Genomic DNA, 25100 nt, shown 5'->3' on the forward strand with positions numbered 1-25100 from the left:
CCTGCCTCACGTGGGGCTCACGGTCTCATCCCCATTTTACAGATGAGGTAACTACAGCACAGAGAAGTGAAGTGACTTGCCCAAGGCCACACAGCAGACAAGTGGCGGAGTCGGGATTCGTCTACCCCAGTGTTTAGACACACACATAGTAAACGTTTAATGAGTACTATCATTATTATTATTCCGGAGCACAAAGTAATAATAATAGTAATGATGATGGCATTTATTAAGCACTTACTATGTGCAAAGCACTGTTCTAAGAGCTGGGGAGGCTACAAGGTGATCAGGTTGTCCCATGTGGGGCTCACAGTCTTCATCCCCACTTTACAGATGAGGTAACTGAGGCCCAGAGAAGTGAAGTGACTTGTCCAAAGTCACACAGCTGGCAATTGGCAGAGCCGGAATTTGAACCCGTGACCTCTGACTCCAAAGCCCGGGCTCTTTTCTACTGAGCCACGCTGCTTCTCTTGAAAGTACACACCTAAGCACGCATAGTAAGCGCTTTAAAACAGAAACCACCATTGTCATCTTGTATCCCAACACCTAGCACAGTGCTTGGCACATAGGAAGCACTGAAGAAATACTACATATTATTATTATTTTTCAATCAATCAATCAATCAATCAATCAATCGTATTTATTGAGCGCTTACTGTGTGCAGAGCACTGTACTAAGCGCTTGGGAAGTACAAGTTGGCAACATATAGAGACGGTCCCTACCCAACAGTGGGCTCACAGTCTAAAAGGGGGAGACAGAGAACAAAACCAAACATACTAACAAAATAAAATAAATAGAATAGATATGTACAGGTGAAATTAATAAATAACCCGGCCTTTTCCCAGCCTCCCAACGCACCGGGAAGTCTTGGTGGCCAAACCCTGCTCATTAGCTGGCTAACAAGTTAAGGCTCGTTAGCCCCGTTAAAGAAACAGGCAGAACCGTTGACCTCTCTCTAACCTGGCGTCAGTTTACCTGGCATTGAGGAGTTCCATTTTCCTTTGGCATCCTAATAGATCTTCCGTTTTCAGGAAAGGATTCCTCCTCAGCAGAAATTAGGAGCGAGGACTTTTTTCTCTCCTTGCCGACGGGGTGTTTAAGCGTTTGGCAGAAGCAGCCCGGCTCAATGAAAAAGGCCCGGGCTTGGGAGTCAGAGGTCATGGGTTCAAATCCCGGTTCTGCCACTTGTCAGCTGTGTGACTTGGAGCAAGTCACTTCACTTCTCTTAGACTTCTTCACTTCTTTTAGACTGTGAGCCCACTGTTGGGTAGGGACTGTCTCTATATGTTGCCAACTTGGACTTCCCAAGCGCTTAGTAATAATAATAATAATAATGGCATTTGTTAAGTGCTTACTATGCGCAAAGCACTGTTCTAAGCGCTGGGGAGGTGACAAGGTGATCAGGTTGTCCCACAGGAGGCCTCGCAATTTTAATCCCCATTTTCCAGATGAGGGAACTGAAGCCCAGAGATTGAATGAATGAATAACTATGATTGAATTTTACAGATGAGGTCACTGAGGCTCAGAGAAGTGAAGTGACTTGCCCAAAGTCACCCAGCTGACGGTTGGCAGAGGCGGGATTTGAACCCAGGACCTCCGACTCCAAAGCCCGTGCTCTTTCCACTGAGCCACGCTGCTTCTCTTTTTAATAATAATAATGATGATGGTATTTGCAAAGCAAGTGCAAAGCACTTGTTCTAAGAGTACCGTGCTCTGCACACAGTAAGCGCTCAATAAATACGACTGATTGATTGATTCTCTGTGCCTCAGTTCCCTCACCTGTAAAATGGGGATGAAGACTGTGAGCCCCACGTGGGACAATTTGATAACCTTGTATCCTCCCAAGTGCTTAGAACAGTGCTTTGCACACAGTAAGTGCTTGACAAATACCATTGTTATTTGGCCATCGACCCTATGCCCCATAACAATCATTCACTCATTCATTCAATTGTATTTATTGAGCGCTTACTGTGTGCAGAGCACTGTACTAAGCGCTTGGGAAGTACAAGTTGGCAACATATAGAGACGGTCCCTACCCAACAGTGGGCTCACAGTCTAGAAGGGGGAGACAGAGAACAAAACAAAACATATTAATGAAATGAAATAAATAGAATAAATATGTACAAATAAAAGTCATTCACTCATTCATTCAATCGTATTTATGGAACGCTTACTGTGTGCAAGGCACTGTACTATATAACAACGAACAGACCCAGTCCCTGCCCCCAACGAGCTTACGGTCATGGTATTTATCCCGCACTCACCGTGGGCCAAGCGCTGGGACCATGCCGGGCTCCCTCCTGATGGAAGACTAAAAGGAGAGCGGGTATCTTCTCCCCATTTTACAGAGGAGGAAACTGAGGCCCAGAGAGGTTACTATTATTAGTGATAGTAATAACAACAACAATAATAGCATTTAGTAAGTACTATATTTAAACACTAGAAGGGAAACATGATAATCAGGTCAGACACAGTTTCAGTCCCACTTGAGGCTCACAATAATAATAATAATGGCATTTTTTAAGCGCTTACTATGTGCAAAGCACTGTTCTGAGCGCTGGGGAGGTTACAAGGTGATCAGGTTGTCCCACGGGAGGCTCACAGTCTTAATCCCCATTTTACAGATGAGGTAACTGAGGCACAGAGAAGTGAAGTGACTTGCCCTAAGTCACACAGCTGACAATTGGTGGAGCCAGGATTTGAACCCATGACCTCTGACTCCAAAGCCCGGGCTCTTTCCACTGAGCCATGCTGCCTCTCTGACCCGGTCCCTGCCCCCAGTCTACGTTGGAGAGAGAAGGGGTACTGAATCCCCATTTTTCAGATGAGGAAACCGAGACACAGAGTAGCACTTGCCCAGGGTCACACAGCAGACAAGTGGCAGAGGAGGGATCAGAGCCCAGGTCCTCGACTTGCACGTCCGCAGACCCAGGCCCGGTTCAGTCGGTTCATTTCTTCATTCAGTTGTATTTATTGAGCGCTTACTGGGTGAAGAGCACTGTACTAAGCATTTGAGAGAGGACAATATACAACAGACGGATACATTCTGTGCACACGATGAGCTCCGAGTTCTCCGAGCCTCAAGAGGGTTGACAGATCACAGCTTCCCAGTGGACTTCGGGCCTTGCCCAAAGTCACCTAGAAAGCCAAGGGGCAGAGCGGGCATTACAACAGGCGTTTCCCGCTTCCGCAGGCCCATGCGCGATCCACGCGAGGGAGAACAATGGTGCATGGGGTGATTTGGGACTCTTGGAACAACGCTTGGCACATAGTAAGCGCTTAACAAACACCTTGGTTATTATCATAGGAAGCAGCGTGGCTCAGTGGGAACAGCCCGGGCTTTGGAGTCAGAGGTCATGGGTTCGAATCCCAAGTCTGCCACATGTCTGCTGTGTGACCTGGGGCAAGTCACTTAACTTCTCGGGGCCTCAGTTACCTCATCTGTAAAATGGGGATTACGACTGTGAGCCCCACGTGGGACAACCTGATCACCTTGTATCCCCCCCAGCGCTTAGAACAGTGCTTTGCATGTAGTAAGCGCTTAAACAATGCCATCATTATTATTATTATCATTAGAGAAGCAGTGTGCATCATCATTATTATTATTAGAGAAGCAGTGTGGCTCAGTGGAAAGAGCCTGGGCTTGGGAGTCAGAGGTCATGGGTTCTAATCCCGGCTCCACCACTACTTATCAGCTGTGTGACTTGGGGCAGATCACTTTACGTCTCTGTGCCTCAGTTCCCTCATCTGTAAAATGGGGATTAAGACTGTGAGCTCAATGATCACTTTGTATCCTCTCCAGCGCTTAGGACGGTGCTTTGCACATAGTAAGCGCTTAACAGATACCGAAATTATTATTATTATTTCTGTCTCCAACATCCGGGGGCGGGGGTGATGTGTGGGGCTCGGCGGGGGGAGCCGGTCTTTGTCTCTAAGAAAGGAGGAGGCAGGGCTCCGGGGAAGATGTGAACAATGAGCCTCGTCATCAGGGCCCCCTCTCCATCACCCTACCGCTCGGAGAAGGAATCCGGCCTCGGTGCCAAGAGCTTTAGCCAGCTCTCATCACCTCAGGAGCAGCTGAGCAGCCGAGCACCTCGGCCCCTGCCGGGATGAACTCCAGTCTCCCGGCCGTTCCGGAAATGGAGAGATTAAACAAAAAGTCAGAGCCGTGCGAACACGCGGCTGGGACTCGTGAGGCGAGCCGGGGTCGACGTGTGAAGGGGGACGCGCCGGGGGAGAACCCGAGCGGTGAGGAGAGGAAGGCCCCTGTGCCCCCACATCCCCTCCGGCTGACAATCAATCAATCAATCGTATTAATGGAGCGCTTACTGTGTGCAGAGCTCTGTACTGAGCGCCTGGGAAGTACAAGTTGGCAAAAGTTGACAGCTCGGCAAAGGCCGCTCAGGTTGACGAACGAGCTTCCAGGCCCCCCCCAAAATAATAATAATAACGATGGCATTTATTAAGCGCTTACTTTGTGCCAAGTACTGCTCTAAGCGCTGGGGAGGTTACAAGGTGATCAGGTTGTCAATCAATCAATCAATCAATCGTATTTATTGAGCGCTTACTGTGTGCAGAGCACTGTACTAAGCACTTGGGAAGTACGAGTTGGCAACATATAGAGACAGTGCCTACCCAACAGTGGGCTCACAGTCTAAAAGGGGGAGACAGAGAACAAAACCAAACATACTAACAAAATAAAAAAAATAGGATATGTACAGGTAAAATAAATGAACAAATAAATAAATAGAGTAATAAAAATGTACAAACATATATACATATATATGTCCCCCGGGGAGCTCACAGTCTTCATCCCCATTTTACAGATGAAGGAACTGAGGTCCACAGAAGTTAAGTGACTTGTCCAGAGTCACACAGCTGATAATTGGCGGAGCTGGGATTTGAACCCGTGACTTCTGACTCCAAAGCCCAGGCCCTTTCCACTGAGCCACGCCGCTTCTCTGTAAAAAAAAGGATTTACACGTTTCCACATCCGCAGAGCCGGGCACTGAGAAGCAGCGTGGTGTAGTGGAAAAGAGCCTGGGCCTGGGAATCAGAAGATCATGGGTTCTAATCCCGGCTCTGCCACTTGTCTGCTGCGTGACCTTGGGCAAGTCACTTCACTTCTCTGACCTCAGTTCCCTCATCTGGAAAATGGGGATGGAGACAGTGAGCCCCACGTGGAACAGGGACTGTGTCCAACTCGCTTTACATGTATCCACCCCAGCGCTTAGTGCGGTGCCTGACACCTAGTTAGCGCTTAACAAATAACAAAATCCTTATTATTATTGGTTCATTCCTTCTTTCATTTGTATTTACTGAGCACTTACTGTGTGCAGGGCACTGTACTAAGCGCTCAGGAGAGGACAATGTAACAATAGACAGACATATGACGAGTTCAGAGTTGGCCGAGAGGCTGCCAGAAGGTGAAGATTGCCAAGAGTCAGGCGCCCGAACGATCCCTCAGCTTCACTCAACCAGCAACTGGGCAAGTCACTTAACTTCTCTGTGCCTCAGTTACCTCATCTGTATAATGGGGATTAAGACTGTGAGCCCCCCGTGGGACAACCTGATCACCTTGTTACCTCCCCAGCTCCCCAGAAAAGTGCTTTGCACATAGTAAGCACTTAATAAAATGCCTTCTAGACTGTGAGCCCGCTGTTGGGTAGGGACTGTCTCTATGTGTTGCCGACTTGTACTTCCCAAGCGCTTAGTACAGTGCTCTGCACACAGTAAGCGCTTAATAAATATGATTGATTGATTGATTGATTGCCATTATTATTATTATTTGGGACTGAGGGAGGGAGGGGGCGGAGGAAGGGGCAACTCGGGGCAGCTGTCCCTCATGGGACTCACAGTCTTAATTCCCATTTTACCGATGAGGTAACTGAGGCCCAGAGAAGTGAAATGACTTCCCAAGATCACAAAGCAGCCAAGTGGCAGAGCTAGGATTAGAACCCAGGTCCTTCTGATTCAGTTTCCTCGCCTGCATCATGAGGATTAAGCATCCACTCCCTCTCTTACACTGTGAGCCCCAGGTGGGACATAGGCTGGGTCTGATCCAGTTGAATTGGATCTACCTTGGCATTTAGCACAGTGCTTGCTTGGCACATAGCAAATGCCATAATAATAATAATAACAATAATAATAATAACAACCCTCAGCAAAGGGCTGATCCCCGGGGACCTATATACTGATGGAGTCATCATCATCATCAATCGTATTTATTGAGCGCTTACTGTGTGGAGAGCACACGCACACACACACACACACACACACACACACACACACACACACACACACTTTGGAAGCAGAAGCTCTTTATAAACCAAATTCTCATCCAAACACAGAACTCTCCCACTCCCCCTCCCCCAGTTCCCCACACCCTCACCCTGGTGGTCCTTGGGTCTTACAAGCGCTTAGTACAGCGCTCTGCACACGCAAAGCACTCAACAGAATACCATCGACTTGGAAAAGGAGGGGGGAAACCGGTCCCTACGATGCCGAGGGGATTACAGGGTTACTGTGCAGCCAGGTCCTCGGATTAAGGGTGTTCAATCCCCCCTGCTCTGGTTTTTATTTTAGTTAATTGACTAATGGCTTTCCCAATCCCGCCTCAGTCGGAGCCCTTTGTCAGCACATCAAAGTGGTCCTGCCCAAACAGCCATTTTGTGACGTTCCAGTAACTCATCACACTCTGTCTCGCTGACAGCGCCAGGGAAACGCTAAGCAGCCTCAGCCCTGTGCGCTCTCTCCCTCGCTCTCCCTCCTTCCCACCGCCTTCTGGTGGTTCGGGAAAAGTTTCCGCCTTTTCGGTTCCATCCCGGGGGCTCGGACTCCCGAGGAAGGGCGATGGAGGGGTCACCACCTCCAGGCTGCTTGGCGGCTTGGAAGCAGTGTGGCCTAGTTCAAAGCGCTGGGGTGGATACAGGTTCATCAGATTGGGCACCATCCCTGTCCCCCATGGGGCTCACACTCTTAGCCCCCATTTCACAGATGAGGGCACTGACGCCCAGAGAAGTCAAGTGACTTACCCAAGGTCACGCAGCAGACACGTGGCAGAGTAAGAACCCAGGGCCTTCTCATTCCCAAGCCCGTGCTCTCTCCACTACGCCATGCTGCTTCCCCCATGCTATGGTCGCTGGAAGATCATTCATTCATTCAATCGTATTTATTGAGCGCTTACTGTGTGCAGGGCACTGTACTAAGCGCTTGCGAAGCACAAGTCGGCAACATATAGAGACGGTCCCTACCCAACAACGGGCTCACAGTCTTGAAGGGGGAGACAGACAACAAAACATGTAGACAGGTGTCAGAATCGTCTCACGTGGGGCAGCGTGGCTCAGTGGAAAGAGCCCGGGCTTTGGAGTCAGAGTTCATGGGTTCAAATCCCGGCTCCGCCAACTGTCAGCTGTGTGACTTTGGGCAAGTCACTTCACTTCTCTGGGCCTCAGTTCCCTCATCTGGAAAATGGGGATTAAGACTGTCAGCCCCATGCGGGACAACCCGATCACCTTGTAACCTCCCCAGCGCTTAGAACAGTGCTTTGCACACAGTAAGCGCTTAATAAATGCCATTATTATTATTAAATAGAATTATAGCTTTATGCACATCAATTAACAAAATAAATAGAATAGTAAATCTGTACGAGTGAAATAGAGTAATAAACTTGTACAAATATATACAAGTGCCGTATATAAGGGGAAGGAAGCAGGGCGGCGGGGGAGGATGGGGAGTAGAAGAGGAAAAAGGGGGCTCAGTCTGGGAAGGCCTCCCGGAGGAAGTGAGCTCTCAGTAGGGCTTTGAAGGGAGGAAGAGAGCGAGCTTGGCGGATGTGTGGAGGGAGGGAATTCCGGGCCAGGGGAAGGATGTGGGCCGGGGGTCGATCATCAGATCAGACCACCCTGTCCCACACAAGGCTCAGTAAGGGTCCCCCTCAAAAAACACCCCACAGCTCTGCGACCTTCTGCCCATCATTAGCATCCCATTTCCACGACGGCAAAACACACGTGATGTCACGTGTGTCCGTTACTCCTGGGCTGACTGAGTGGGGTCCGGTTTCCGTGACCTGCTCGGAATCACTGTGGATATGTTGTCTAAGAACTTCATGCTATGGGAAAACCGTGTCCTAGTAAAACCACCGAATCGCTGGGAATACACGGGTTGGGGTGGGGGCGGGAGAAGGGGTCTGAAGATACCCCCAGATGGACAATTTTTGATTCCAAGTCCTGTACTATTGTTTATTGGCCTATTAGCAGAATGCTCAGTGCCGTGGCCCCTCTTATTTTACTGTATTAAATATTGAAAATTTGCAAAGACACAGAGAAACAAATAGTTTAGAACTGCACAGAAAGGCTGAGGCAGAGGCTGGGAACAGTAGCAGCATATGCATAACCGTTCCTTCCTGCACTGATGTGGGGGTTTTCTGTTTGTGCTGGTGGCATTTTTAAGCACTTACTATGTGCCAAGCACTCTTCTAAGCGCTAAAGTAGATTCAAGTTTCATCAAGTTAGACACAGTCCCTGTCCCACATGGGGCTCACAGGCTTAATCCCCATTTTGCAGATAATTTAGGGATAGCGAAGTGCGATTTGCCCAAGGTCACACAACAGACAGGTGGTAGAGCCAGGATTAGAACTCAGGTCCTTCTGGCTCTCAGGCCTGTGCTCTATCCACTAAGCCATGGTGCTTCTCTGTACTAAGGGGGTACATACAAGCTAATCAGGAGGGTCCCACAGAGGGTTTACAGTCTAAGGGGAAAAGAGAACAGCCTAGGTGTCAGAAGGACCTGGGTTCTAATCTTGCCTCTGTCACTTGTCTGCTGTGTGACCGTGGGCCAGTCGCTTCACTTCTCTGGGCTTCAGTTCCCTCATCTGCAAAATGGGGCTTAAGATTAGCCCCATGTGGGACTGGGACTGTGTCCAACCCGATTACCTTGTATTTGTACTTTCCCAGTGCTTAGTACAGTGCTCTGCACACAGTAAGCGCTCAATAAATACGATTGAATGAATCTACCCCTGTGCTTAATACAGTGCATGGTACATAGCAAGCTCTTAAATACCATCAAATAACATAAAGTAAAATGGTACTAAATTCCCATTTTACAAAGGGGCAAACTGAGATCCAAAGAAGTAAAGTGACTCGCCCAAGATCATCATTCATTCATTCATTTCATTCAATCGTATTTATTGAGCGCTTACTATGTGCAAAGCACTGTACTAAGTGCTTGGGAAGTACAAGTTGGAAACATATAGAGACAGTCCCTACCCAAAAACGAGCTCACGGTCTAGAGGGGGAAACAGACATTAATACAAATAGATAAAGCAATAAATTACAGATCAATCAATCAAATTTATTGAGCGCTTACTGTGTGCAGAGCACTGTACTAAGTGCTTGGGAAGTACAAGCTGGCAACATATAGAGACAGTCCCTACCCAACAGTGGGCTCACAGTCTAGAAGGGAAGACAGAGACCAAAACCAAACATACTAACAAAATAAAATAAATGGAATAGATAGGTACAAGTAAAATAAATAAATAAATAGAGTAATAAATATGTATAAACATATTTATATATATATATATATATATATACACAGGTGCTGTGGGGAAGGGAAGGAGATACATATACAGATAGATACATATGTGCTGTGGGGAGTCATGCCATCCTCATTGTTGGGTAGGGACCGTCTCTACATGTTTCCAACTTGTACTTCCCAAGCGCTCAGTACAGTGCCCTGCACACAGCAAGCGCTCAACAAATATGACTGAATAGATGAATGGATCATCAAGCAGGCAGGTGGCAGAGCTGGGATTTAGAACCTAGGTGAGGCCTGGGCTCTTTCTACTAAGTCACACTGCTTCTCCTGTGGATTGTTTTATTGCCAGAGCAGACTTATGTCCCTATGTTCCCTATCCTCCCGCTTGGCTCGGACAGAAATGACCGTATCCTCCACTGCTGGCCAGTCTAGCCCTGCCCCGTTTCCGTGCGGCGGGCCTCTCCGGGGCTTCTTGACCAGACGGGCCTGGTCCCTGGCCCCTCCCCTGAAAGGAGAAAGCGGTAGAGCGGGCGGCGCGGAGACCGGGGGTGATGCCATGGGATCCAGGAGAGGTTTGAAACGTGTGGGGGGAGCCCTGGACTGCATTAGCCGAAGTGAGGCGAGGAGGAGCCGGAGGGCAGAGAAATCTAAACCTGCTGCTGATTTAGGAGGAGCGAGGCACAGCTCTGCTGTTTGCCATTAGCCTTAGAGATCAATCAATCAATCAATCGCATTTATTGAGCGCTGACTGTGTGCAGAGCACTGTACTAAGCGCTTGGGAAGTACAATGAGACCACCCTGCCCCTGCTCTAGACCCACTGGGCGGCACGTTCCCCGCCCGCCCGCCCGCTCGCTGCCTGTGAGGGCCAAGGCCTGGCTGCTCTTTTCTTAGGCCACACTTTCATTCATTCATTCATTCAATCGTACTGATTGAGCGCTTACTGCGTGCAGAGCACTGGACTAAGCGCTTGGGAAGTCCAAGTTGGCAACATATAGAGACGGTCCCTACCCAACAGTGGGCTCACAGTCTACAAGGGGGAGACAGCGAACAAAACAAAACATATTAACAAAATAAAATAAATAGAATAAATATGTACAAATAGAGTAACAAATACGTACAAACATCAATCAATCAATCAATCGTATTTATTGAGCGCTTACTGTGTGCAGAGCACTGTACTAAGCGCTTGGGAAGTACAAGTTGGCAACATATAAAGACAGTCCCTACCCAACAGTGGGCTCACAGTCTAAAAGGGGGAGACAGAGAACAAAACCAAACATACTAACAAAATAAAATAAATAGAATAGATATGTACAGGTAAAATAAATAAATAAATAAATAAATAGAGTTTGCCAGGTGCTGTGGGGAGGGGAAGGAGGTAAGGTGGCGGGGATGGGGAGGGGGAGGAAGGGGACAGGAAGGAGGGGGCTCAGTCTGGGAAGGCCTCCTGGAGGAGGTGAGCTCTCAGTAGGGCTTTGAAGGGAGGAAGAGAGGTCACACTTATCCCCTTCCCTTCACGCATACCCTCACACACACAATTTCCTCCTCCTCCGGCCACACTCACCCTCCACCCGGGGCCACAAGTACCAGCCCTCCTCTACCCTCACTGACCATGCTTACCTTCCACCCCCAATACCACCTCTAGGCATATATCACCCCTGGCCACACTTACAGCCCCCCACCCCAACACCCCCTCCCCTCCAGCCACACGTACCACCCCTCCTCTGCCCTCACGGACCCCCAGCACTTCTTCCAGTCACATGTACCCCCTTCCAGCCCCCTCCATCCTCTTCCCCGCCTCCACTCCACCCCCTTTCCATTTCTCAGGATCCCCTCCACACTGAGACCCACCCGATGACCAACGAAACTGTCCCCTCCCCACTCTCCCCCCAACCCCTCTCAGGTCACAAGCTTCAGGCCGGATGTTTAGAGCGGGGGCAAGGAATCGTTCAGCCTCAGTTACTCGTCTTTGGCGTCAGAGATCCAGCTGTGTCACCTGGGGTACTGGGTTAGTTACCGCCAACCGTCACCTCGCCAGGGTGGAGAGGATTGGGGCAGTGTCCACTAGGAGGGACAGGGACTGTGTCCAACCCGATTAGCTTGTAACTACCCCAGGGCTTAGAACAGTGCTGGGCACACAGTAAGCACTTAACCAATACCATCATTCGGAAGGTCTTTCTAGACATCCATTCCAAGATCATTTAAAACATACCGAGATACAAAAATTATCTGCTTCTCCAATTGGATCTTCTTTGGAACAGGTGCCATCTGTTTATTGTTACACTGTACTCTCCCAAGCACTTAGTACAGTGCTTTGCACACAGTAAGCACTCAAGAAATCCAACTGAATGAATGAATGAATGAATGAATGAAAGCATCCTACAGCGTGGCTCGGCGCTTAACAAATATCACAATTATTGTTCTTGTTTCTTCAGGTGTCTCCCACTAGGCCTCTGTGTCAGTTTCTTCACGGACTTTTACCTCATAGGGTGGCCACTCGTCGGGTTTTGTTCTGGACAGTCTGGATTTTCAGCTGCCTCCCGGCCTGGTACTCTGGAAGCCCACCCAGGGGGGCCCCGTATTATTCCGGGGCCACCAGTGGCAACCCTACTTCTTTCCCCAGTCCCCACACTTCAATTCCCCATGTAAAATCAATTTACGAGAGGCACGGGGAGGGAGTCACGCTCATCCCTGTCCTTCTGTGCTGGGAATGGGAATCCATCAGTCGATCAAGCAATGGTATTTACTGACTATTTATGGTGTCAGAGCAATCAATCAATCAATGGCATTTGTTGAGCGCTTACTATGTGCAGAGCACTGTACTAAGCACTTGGGAGAGTACAATACAACAGAGTCACCAGACACGTTACCTTCCCATAACGACCTTACGGTCTAGAGGGATAGAAATAATTGGACTGGACACAGTCCCTGTCCCACCTGGGGCTCGCAGTCTCAATAGGAAGCAAGGATGAGTATTTCATCCCCATTTTAGAGATGAAAAAGTTGAGGCACAGAAATGCCCCGAAAGTAGGCGCCTGGTGGAGCAGGGACTAGAAATCGGGTTTCCTGTCTTCCATCATTCATTCATTCAATTGTATTTACTGAGCACTCTGTGCAGAGCACTGTACTAAGCTCTTGGGAAGCGCTATTCTACTTATTTTGTATTCTCCTTGTTATTCTACTATTCTATTTATTTTGTACTGTACTAAGTGCTCTGGAGAGTACAATATAATAGAGTTGGCAACCCCATTCCCTGCCCGCAACGACCTTACAGTCTTGCGAAGGGGTGGACAGACATCTCTTCCAAGAAGCCTTCCCTGACTAAACCCTCCTCTCCTCTTCTCCCACTCCCCTCTTACTTGCTCCTTCATTCATCCTCCCTCCCATCCCCACAGCATATATGTATACATCAACGTATATGTATATATACGTATATCTCTAATTTATTTATCTATTTATATTAGTGTGGGTCTCCCCCTCTAGACTGTGAGCTTGTTGTGGGCAGGGAATGTGCTTGCTGTTACATTTTACTCTCCCAAGCACTTAGGACGGTGCTATGCACACAGTAAGCGCTCAATAAATACGATTGAATGAATGAATGTAAATAAATAATTTACAGATATGCAACAATAATTATGGTATCTCTTAAGCACTTACTAAGTGCTATGTGCCAAGCACTGTTCTAAGCGCTGGGGTAGATACAAGCTGATTAGGTTGCACGCAGTCCCTGTCCCACCTGGGGCTCATAGCGGGTGTGATTTAATCCTCATTGTACAGATAAGGAAACTGAGGGTCAGAGAAGTGAAATCATCATCATCATCAATCGTATTTATTGAGCGCTTACTGTGTGCAGAGCACTGTACTAAGCGCTTGGGAAGTACAAGTTGGCAACATATAGAGACAGTCCCTACCCAACAGTGGGCTCACAGTCTAAAAGGGGAAATGACCTGCCAAGGGTCACACAGCAGACAAGCGGCGGAGCCAGGATTAGAACCCAGGTCCTTGGACTCACGGGCTCTTTCCACCAGGCCACATCGCTTCTCAAGGACTGAGGGGCTGAGGGCATGGCGGTTGCCAAGCGCCCAAAGGGCAGAGGTCCAAGGGGAATCAATCAATCGTATTTATTGAGCGCTTACTGTGTGCAGAGCACTGTACTAAGCGCTTGAATGTTGGTGACCCCGCTGTTGAGGCCCAACCAGTGTACACCAGGGTCGACGCCAGCCCCGACCAACGAAAGGGGGTGATGGCAGTGGACTGGGAGGGAGCCCCCGGTTGACCCTTGCCCCCGCCAGGGATCTCGCTGCAGCCAACCTAAGAAGAAATTTTCTCGCTCAATTCCACTTGGCTCTGCCTTTCTCTTTCCGTCTCCTCCCTGCTCCCGACTGGGCACTGAAGTCATCTCCCAAAGTTGATGACATCACGGCTAATTGACATGGAAAATTAACCACGAACCAATGAACCCTCAGAGACTCCACCTTGTGACTTCATTGGAAGATCAAGCAGGAGAGGCAGATGGGAAGGGAGGAACAACTCTAATTAAAACAGGGCTCGCCAATAATTAGCAAAATGGTGGTAAAGGGAACTTATTAAATCGCCAGGAATGGGGAGATGGGGTCCAAGTTTTCAGGCTGGGTTGCGAATCTTATGTAAATATTTAAAATGTATATTTCAAAGGCTCCAAATCACGAAAAGGAGAGAAGCACAAATTAATCTTTAAATAACACTGACTGGGAAAAAGAATTTCTTTTTTTTCTTTTTTTTTTTTTGCCTTTTTCTGCCAAGGCCAGAACTGCAAATTTGCAATTTTCTCTGCCAGCTTTATGGTGGAATTTCAATCCCCTAAAGCGGTAGTACTCAACGCTTTGTTAGAGCATTTGTGAAATTATCTGTTGTGGGAGAATTTTCTTTCTCTCTCTCCCTCTCTCTTTCTCTCTGCCTCCTCCGTGATCTCACTGGGCCAGGGAAAGGGAAAACGGATTCTGAAATTCTGAAAACCGCTATCGAATGGCGCTCGCATCTCCTCCATTCTTTGGGGACCCTTTTGCCATTCTGCGGCTCCCCGGGGGGACAGTTGTGTTTGAGTCTGACGGCTGTTCCTGGCTCCATCCCAGCTCGGATTCAGTCGGGGCAGGAGCTGACTGGGATTCGGTTCAGGACAGCGGGACGAGCATTCACAGGAGACCACAGGGGTAGCCAGACCCTGAGAAGGGGGGAAGCAGCGTGGCCTAGTGCCGAGACCCCGGGCCTGGGCGTCAGAGGATCTGGGTTCTAATCCTGGCTCTATCCCCTTGCCTGCTGTGTTACCTGGGGCACGTCACTTCGCTCCTCTGGGCCTCAGTTCCCTCATCTTGAAAATGGGGATTAAGACTGTGAGCCTCATGTGGGACAGGGACTGTGTCCGATCCGATTTGCTTGTATAATAATAATAATAATGGTATTTGTTAAGCGCTTACTATGTGCAAAGCACTGTCCTAAGCGCTAGGGGGGAAACAAGGTGATCAGGTTGTCCCACAGGGGGCTCAGTCTTAATTCCCATTTTACAGATGAGGTAACTGAGGCGCAGAGAAGTTAAGTGACTTGCCCAAGGTCACACAGCAGACATGTGGCAGAGTCGGGATTCGAACCCATGACCTCTGACTCCAAAGCCCATGCTCTTTCCACTGAGTCATGATGCTTCACTTGTCTGCTGTGTGACCGTGGGCAAATCACGGATTAGAACCCACAACCTCTGACTCCTAAGCCCGGGCTCTTTCCACTGAGCCACGTTCCAGCGCTTAGAATAGTGCTTTGCACATAGTAAGCGCTTAATAAATGCCATTATCATCATCACTCCAACACTTAGTATAGTGCCTGGCACACAGTAAGTGCTTAACAAAAACCACAGTCATATATCCCAGCTCTGCCACTTGCTTGCTGCCTGACCTAGGTCAAGTCACTTCACTCCTCTGGGCCTCAATTACCTCATCTGTAAAACGGGGATTCAAAATTTGTTCATCCCGACCCTCAGACTGTGAGCCCTATGTAAAAAAGGGACTGGGTCTGTTCGCACAGCGTAGTGGATAGAGTACAGGCCTGGGAATCAGAAGGTTGCGGGTTCTAATTCCGGCTCCGCCACTTGCCTGCTGTGTCACCTTGGGCAAGTCATTTCACTTCTTCTGTGCCTCAGTTACCTCACCTGGAAAATGGGATTAAGACTGTGAGCCCCATGTGGGATAGGAACTGTGCCCCACCCCATTTGCCTGTATCCACCCCAGTGCTTACTACAGTGCCTGGCACACAGTAAGCGCTTAACAAATACCAGAATTATTATGATCTGCTTATATTGTATAAGTCCCAGTGTTTAGTACAGTGATTTGCACATAAGTGCTTAATATAAATAATATTAATATTAATAATGCTCTACCATAATGACTGTGATTAGTAAGTGCTTAATACTGTTATTATTATTATTATTGTTATATTGGGCCTTCCAGGGCCAAGTCCAGGGCAGGGGGAATGCAGCTATGCAAAAAGGACTCCAGCAGGGCCTACTTTTAATAACTATGATTCCCTTATCCGAAGAATATCAGCCCCTTACCTCTTCCCCGGGGCTAAACTCAAGGAAACAAAGGTTTTTCTCCCCGGACAGTGGAGGAAAAAAAAAATCCATACTCCAATGGATTTAGAAATCACCATTCAAGGTGTCAACCAACTCTGCCATATTCATTCATTCATTCAATTGTATTTATTGAGCGCTTACTGTGTGCAGAGCACTGTACTAAGCGCTTGGGAAGTACAAGTTGGCAACATACAGAGACGGTCCCTACCCAACAACAGGCTCACAGTCTAGAAGGGGGAACTGATTGCTTGAGTGTCAGCATTAGAACCTAGACCTCCTGACTCACCTCCCCTTCTGGTCCTTGCTCATTCCACTGGAGGAAATAATAATAATAATAATGGCATTTATTAAGCGCTTACTATGTGCAAAGCACTGTTCTAAGCGCTAGGGAGGTTACAAGGTGATCAGGTTGTCCCATGGGGGGCTCACAGTCTTAATCCCCATTTTACAGATGAGGTAACTGAGGCACAGAGAAGTGACTTGCCCAAAGTCACACAGCTGACAATTGGCAGAGCCGGCATTTGAACCCATGACCTCTGACTCCAAAGCTCGGGCTCTTTCCACTGAGCCACGCTGCTTCTTTAAACATCAGGAAACATCAGGGGCTAGTGGAAAGAGCACAGGCCTAGGAGACAGAAGATTTGGGTTCTAATCCCAACTGACACTTGTCTATTGTGTGATCTTAGGCAAGTCACAACTTCTCTGTGCCTCAGTCACCTCGCCTGTAAAATGGAAATTAAATTCCTCTCTCTCTGATTTAAACCATGAGTCCCATGTGGGACATGGACTATGTCCAACCTGATTACCTTGTATCTTCCCCAGTGCTTAGAACAGTGCACGGCACACAGTAAGCATTTAACAAGTACCAGTATTATTATTATTAGGCCAAGCTGCTTCATCCTCATCCCAAGGACCCCCAGACCCCCCAACATCCCGGGTAAACCCCGCTTAACCCAAAAGGCAACACAACCCCTTAAGCACTTGATATTCATCATGTCCCACATCACCCATGTCCATATCCTTATATTCATTCATATATTCATTCAATCACATTTATTGAGCCCTTACTCTGCAGAGAACTGAACTAAGCACTTGGGAGGGTATTATACAATAACAGACACATTCCCTGCCTACAGGGAACTTACAGACTCGGGGGTGGGGGGAAACAGACATTAATACAAATAAATAAATTACAGACATATATGCAAGTGCTGTGGGGCTGGGAGGGGGGAAGAAACCAGGGACCAAATCAGGGTGACGCAGAAGGGAGTGGGAGAAGAGGAAGAGAGGGGCTCAGTCTGGGAAGGCCTCATGGAGGAGATGGGCCTTCAATAAAGGGCAGGGGAGAGTCATTGTCTGTCAGATTTCAGGAGGGAGGGTGATCCAGGTGAAGGGAGCAGGGGCTTTGGAGTCGGAGGTCATGGGTTCAAATCCCGGCTCTGCCAATTGTCGGCTGTGTGACTTTGGGCAAGTCATTTCACTTCTCTGTGCCTCAGTTCCCTCATCTGTAAAATGGGGATAAAGACTGTGAGCCCCGCGTGGGACAACCTGATCACCTTGTAACCTCCCCAGCACTTAGAACAGTGCTTTGCACATAGTAAGCGCTTAATAAATGCCATCATCATCCTCATCTGGGTCAGAGGCAGGATGTGGGCTAGGGGTCGGTGGTAAAATAGCTGAGATCCAAGTACACTGATACTCTCCCAAATCCCCAATTTGTCTTTTATCTCCCCCATAGACTAAAATCTCCCTGTGGGAAGGGGATCTTGTCTACCACCTCTACCTCACCATACTCTCCCAAGCCCTTAGTACAGTGCTGTGCACACAGTTAAGCACTCAATAAATACTGAGGATTGATAGAAACGGCAGGTCCCGGGACACTCTGCCAGGTCCAGACAGCATAAATGCTTTAGAGATGCCATGAATGGGGCATTTCTAGCCATCACCAAAAGGGACCCCAAAAATACTGGCTCCAGAGAGTGGGAAAGGAAAAGTGGCAGGAATACTGCTGGTGGGAGAAACAGAGAAGGGAAAAACGGACAGGAACAGTAGCATTTTGGCAACTTTCTCGAACTTGGCTTTTTTGGGGGGGAGAGGGGGTGTCCCCCAAAAAACTGTAAATCTTGGTGGCGATCTCTGGTAGCACCCCACTTGAGCAGGCCTGGGAGTGAGGAGGAAAGCCACCGGGAGCCTATATAGGGGAGATGTAGCCATATGGAAAAGATCAAGAGGTGGAAAGAAAAATTTCCCCAGATTTTCTGATATCTTCCAGCAATCCATTTCTTCCCCCCTGTCTTTCTGCGGCAGACGTGGACCAGAAATGGTACAGATATGGGCCAGAAATGGTACAGATATGGGCCAGAACTGGACCCGAATTGGGCCAGAACTGGGGCAGATCTGGGCCAGAACTGGGCCAGAACTGGACCAACCCTGCAGGCTCCATGTTCGGGGTCACTCCTTGCCCGAGCAGAGTTGGGGGGTCTCAAATGCAAGGAGGGGAATTTGAGGGGGGCGTTTCTGAAATCATGAGCGAATAGAATACACAAATTCCCAAACCTGACTGCCCTGGGGCCTGGATGGGTGAATTTTTTTTTTAAAAAAAAAACCCTGTTAATGTGTAAGAGGGCGTCTCACCCTTTGAAGAAGAATGTGAAACGTGAGACCTACCGCTTCTAACTCTCCTCCGCCTCCTCTTAATAATACATTTCGCCCGTCTTCAAGCCCCCTTCCCGGGGGAGGGGAGGAGAGCTCGGGTTCCACTTAAATAGGGGGGAGGGAAGAAATCCCAGAACAATAAAAGGAAAACATCAAAAAAAAAAATCCAAACCGAGGGGGTGGGGGAGTGGCTCAGAGTTCCCAGCCCCAGGAGCACGCCTGACCAGGCGACAACACTGCCTCCTGTTTCCTCTTTTCCCTGCCCTTTCCCCGGACTTAAAAACAAACTTTCCAGGGAAAAAGGCTCTGAAGCCGCCTCACCTGCCATCCACCTCCTTTCTTTTTTATCATTATTATTATTATTTCCCATTTTTCCCAACTGGACTCTACTTCTGCAGCTTTTTCCTCCCTGCTCACCCGGATCCCCTTCATTTTCTCCAGGGCCACTTCCAATCAATCAATCAATCAATCGCATTTATTGAGCGCTTACTGTGTGCAGAGCACTGTACTAAGCGCTTGGGAAGTACAAGTTGGCAACATATAGAGACAGTCCCTACCCAACAATCAATCAATCAATCAATCGTATTTATTGAGCGCTTACTGTGTGCAGAGCACTGTACTAAGCGCTTGGGAAGTACAAGTTGGCAACATATAGAGACAGTCCCTACCCAACAATCAATCATATTTATTGAGCGCTTACTGTGTGCACAGCACTGTACTAAGCGCTTGGTAAGTACAAGTTGGCAACATATAGATACAGTCCCTACCCAACAGTGGGCCCACAGTCTAAAGTCAGCACTTGCGGGAGGCGGATCAATCAATCAATCGTATTTATTAAGCGCTTACTGTGTGCACAGCACTGTACTAAGCGCTTGGGAAGTCCAAGCTGGCAACCTATAGAGACAGTCCCTACCCAACAGTGGGCTCACAGTCTAGAAGGGGGAGACAGAGAACAAAACAAAACATATTAACAAAATAAAATAGAATAGATATGTACAAGTAAAATAGAGTAATAAATATGTACAAACATATATACATATATACATCTGTATATATATATTACGGATGTAATAAGAATAATGATAATAATGGCATTTATTAAGGGTTTACTATATGCAAAGCACTGTTCTGAGCGCTGGAAGCACTGTTCTAAGCGCTGGGCTGCTTTGTCAAATCTTTGCCTCCTTTGAGTTCCCCCCAACTCTTCATTCATTCATTCGTCTTTATTGAGCGCTCACTGTGTCCAGAGCACTGTACTAAGCGCTTGGGAAGTACAACTCTTCAATGAGCATCACGGGTGGTTCCCTCTGAGGCTGCCAAATCGGGGTTGCTCCCTCCCACCAGGGCCTCCCCAAACCTAAATGCAGTTCGGAGGGGAAAGGAGGAGAAGGGGAAAGAGCCATCTGCAAAAGGTACGTTGCCAACTTGTAGTCCAGTGCTCTGCACACAGTAAGCGCTCAATAAATACGATTGAATCATCATCATCATCATCAATCGTATTTATTGAGCGCTTACTATGTGCAGAGTACTGTACTAAGCGCTTGGGAAGTCCAAACTGGCAACATATAGAGACAGTCCCTACCCAACAGTGGGCTCTCAGTCTAAAAGGGGGAGACAGAGAACAAAACCAAACATACTAACAAAATAAAATAAATAGAATAGATATGTACAAGTAAAATAAATAAATACATAGAGTAATAAATATGTACAAACAAATATACATATATACAAACATATATACATATATAACAAACATATATACTTATTTATTTTAAAACATATTTCATTTTGTTAGTATGTTTGGTTTTGTTCTCTGCCTCCCCCTTTTAGACTGTGAGCCCACTGTTGGGTAGGGACTGTCTTTATGTGTTGCCAATTTCTACTTCCGAAGCGCTTAGCACAGTGCTCTGCACATAGTAAGCGCTCAATAAATACGATTGATGATGATGATGATATACATATATAACAAACATATGTATCAATTGAATGAATGAATGATGGGAAAGAAAGGGGTGCGTTAAAGGGGGACCAGAAGTCTTCTCCCAGCAGAGTGGTCATCCTGCTTCTGGCCCCCGGGACAAACCCTCCAGGCGAATCCCACCCTCCCTAGTGCCACTGAGGCAGCCAGGCCAGGCCAGGCCAGTCCCAGGCCCCCAGAAGGGAAGAAACCGGCACCCAAGGAGGGGCTCTTACCTTGCCAGACTCTCTCACTGTCCCATCTCAGCTGCAGGGTCTCTTAATACACATGGCAAAATTCTTTGTTGCCCCCAAAACAAAAAAAAACTGTTATAAATCCTCTCGGGTCACGTGACTCCCCTCCTTATAGATACACACACAAACACACAATCCTTTTTTCTCCCCCCCACCCCACCCCTTCCCTTTTTTTTTCTTTTCCTTTTTTCTTTTAGGACAATACTCAGCTGCCGGGCTTAATGTGTCAGGCCACAGTGGCCCAGAGTAGAGAGGAGGAGGGAGAGGGGAAAAGGAGGGAGAAGGAGGAGGGAGAAGAGAGGAGGGAGGAGGGAAAAAGGGCGGAGCCGTTCCGGTAGGGGAGGCGGCCTCTGATTGGCCCGCTGGCATCCGATACTCACACCTGATTGGACGAGGGAGGAGATTCGGGCCGCTGATTGGCGGGTTGTTGTTTCTTTTTTTTGCGCGGGGAGGAACAGGCTGGGGGGGCGCCCTTGGGGGGGATGGAGGCTGTTAATAATAACGATGGCTTTTATTAAGCGCTTACTATGTGCAAAGCACTGTTCTAAGCGCTCGGGGGGATACAAGGTGATCAGTTTGATCACCTTGAGAAGCAGCGTGGCTCAGTGGAAAGAGCCCGGGCTTTGGAGTCTGAGGTCATGGGTTCGAATTCCGGTTCCACCACATAATAATAATAATAATAATGATAGCGTTTATTAAGCGCTTACTATGTGCAAGGCACTGTTCTAAGCGCTGGGGAGGTTACAAGGTGATCAGGTTGTCCCACATGGGGCTCACAGTCTTAATCCCCATTTTACAGATGAGGGAACTGAGGTACAGAGAAGTTAAGTGACTTGCCCAAAGTCACATAGCTGGCAGTTGGCGGAGCCAGGATTTGAACCCATGACCTCTGACCACCACATGTCTGCTGTGTGGCCTTGGGCAAGTCACTTAACTTCTCGGAGCCTCAGTTACCTCATCTGCAAAATGGGGATGATGACTGTGAGCCCCACGCAGGGCAACCTGATCACCTTGTATCCCCCCAGTGCTTAGAACAGTGCTTTGCACATAGTAAGCGCTTAAATGCCATCATTATTATTATTTATTATCAGTTTGTCCCACATGGGGCTCACAGTCTCAATCCCCATTTTACAGATGAGGTCACTGAGGCCCAGAGAAGTGAAGTGACTTGCCCAAAGTCACATAGCTGACAATTGGGAGAGCCGAGATTTGAACCCACGACCTCTGACTCCAAAGCCCAGGCTCTTTCCACTGAGCCGCGTTGCTTCATTCATTCATTTAATGGTATTTATTGAGCGCTTACTGTGTGCAGAGCACTGGACTAAGCGCTTGGGAAGTCCAAGTTGGCAACATGTAGAGACAATCCCTACCCAACAGTGGGCTCACAGTCTAGAAGGCTGTTGGGAAGTGGGGACCTGGGGGGGGGACACAGGGTATTTTATTATTATTATCATTATATTATAAGTATATATTATATATTATATTAATAATAATTTATTAGTAGTAGTAATATAATATATACTTATAATATAATGATAATAATAATGGTATTTGTTAAGCACTTCTAAGACTGTGAGCCTGTTGTTGGGTAGGGACCGTCTCTATATAATAATAATGATGGCATTTGTTAAGCGCTTACTATGTGCAAAGCGCTGTTCTAAGCGCTGGGGGGATATAAGGTGATTCATTCATAAATTCAATCGTATTTATTGAGCACTTACTGTGTGCCGAGCACTGTACTAAGCTCTTGGGAAGTACAAGTTGGGACTTGTTCAAGTTGTCCCACGTGGGGCTCACAGTCTTCATCCCCATTTTACAGATGAGGTCACTGAGGCTCCGAGAAGTTAAGTGACTTGCCCCAGGTCACACAGCAGACATGTGGTGGAGCCGGAATTCGAACCCATGACCTCCATCTCCAAAGCCCATGCTCTTTCCACTGAGCCACGCTGTTGCCGACTTGTTCTTCCCAAGCGCGTAGTGCAGTGCTCTGCACACATTAAGTGCTCAATAAATATGATTGAATGCATGAATGAATACTATATGCCAAGCACTGTGCTAAGCGCCGGATCATAATAACGATGGTGTTTGTTACGCGCTTACTGTGTGCCAAGCACTGTTCAAAGTGCTGGATCATAATAACAATGGTATTTGTTAAGCACTTACTATGTGCCAAGCCCTGTTCTAAGCGCTGAATCATAATAACGATGGTATTTGTTAAGCGCTTACTATGTGCCAAGCACTGTTCTAAGTGCTGAGGTAGCTACAAGGTGATTGGGTTGTCCCACATGTGGCTCACAGTCTTAATCCCTATTTTACAGATGAGGGAACTGAGGCACAGAGAAGTGAAGTGACATGCCCAAAGTCACACAGCTGACAAGTGGTGGTGGCGGGATTAGAACCCACGACCTCTGACACCCAAGCCCGGGATCTTGCCCCTAAGCCACGCTGGGGAGGGGGCAGAGGGCACGTATTCTCTTTCTCCCCCCCCCACCCCCCACCCCCACCAACTGTGAGCTCTTTGTGTGCAGGGATTGTCACTCTTTATTACTATATTGTACATTCCCAAGCGCTTAGTACAGTGCTGTGCACACAGTAAACGCTTAATAAATATGATTGAAAGAATGAGTAAATGAAAATTTGAATCCGGAGAGGAGGCTGGCTGGAGCTGGGGTTGGGGCTGGCTCCAGTTCCTCCTCAGCTTGGTTTAGTGGAAAGAGCCCCAAAGGTCATGAGTTCTAATTCCGTTCTTCCACTTAATAATAATAATAATGATGATGGCATTTATTAAGTGCTTACTATGTGCAAAGCATTATTCTAAGCGCTGGGGAGGTTACAAGGTGAACAGGTTGTCCCACGGGGGGCTCACAGTCTTCATCCCCATTTTTCAGTTGAGGGGGCTGAGGCCCAGAGAAGTTGTGACTTGCCCAAAGTCACACAGCAGACAATTGGCGGAATCGGGATTTGAACCCATGGCCTCTGACTCCAAAGCCCGGGCTCTTTCCACTGAGCCACGCTGCTTCTCATCTCTCAATCAATCAATCAATCGTATTTATTGAGCGCTTACTGTGTGCAGAGCACTGTACTAAGCGCTTGGGAAGTACAAGTTGGCAACATAACATAAGTTGGCAACATCTCTCCTTCTGAGGGGGGAGAAATCAAGTAATCGACCACCACTGGAGTTCCCAGTTCCACACTGAGAGGAAGTTAGTCGAAGTTTCAATAATAATTATGGTACTAGAGAAGCAGCGTGGCTCAGTGGAAAGAGCCTGGGCTTTGGAGTCAGAGGACAGGGGTTCGAATCCCAGCTCCGCCACATGTCTGCTGTGTGACCTTGGGCAAGTCACTTAACTTCTCTGAGCCTCAGTTGCCTCATCTGTAAAATGGGGATTCAGACTGTGAGCCCCACGTGGGACAACCTGATCCCTTTGTATCCCCCCCAGCGCTTAGAACAGTGCTTTGCACATAGTAAGCGCTTAACAAATGCCAACATTATTATTATTATTATTATTATTACTTACTATGTGCCACTGTTCTAAGCGCTGGGGGAGATAGAAGTTAATCAGGTTGGACACAGTCCCTGTCCCATATGGGGCTCACACTCAATCAATCAATCAATCAATCATATTTATTGAGCGCTTACTGTGTGCAGAGCACTGTACTAAGCGCTTGGGAAGTACAAGTTGGCAATATATAGAGACAGTCCCTACCCAACAGTGGGCTCACAGTCATTATCCCCATTTTGCAGATGAGGTAACTGAGGCTTAGAGAGGTGAACTGACTTGCCCACCACACCACAGACAAATGACACGGATTAGAACCCAGGTCCTTTGGACTCCCAGCTGATTGTCGGGGGAGGGAAATGAGCACGCATCAAAAAATCATCCAGCTTCCCAGGACTTCTGCGCCTATCTTTATACTCCGTCATTTCTTCTGTAATTAATCATAATGTCTGCCTCCCCCTCTAGACTGTAAGACCCTGGTACGACGCGTCTACCAACTCGCACTACTTTAGTAAAGTGCTCTGGACGCAATAAGTGGTCAATAAATACCACTAATTGACTCACTGATTGTGAGCAGAGTCTGAAAGAGAGACTTCACATC

This window comes from Tachyglossus aculeatus, chromosome 14, assembly GCF_015852505.1.
Source record: "Tachyglossus aculeatus isolate mTacAcu1 chromosome 14, mTacAcu1.pri, whole genome shotgun sequence".
Classification (NCBI taxonomy): Eukaryota; Metazoa; Chordata; class Mammalia; order Monotremata; family Tachyglossidae; genus Tachyglossus; species Tachyglossus aculeatus.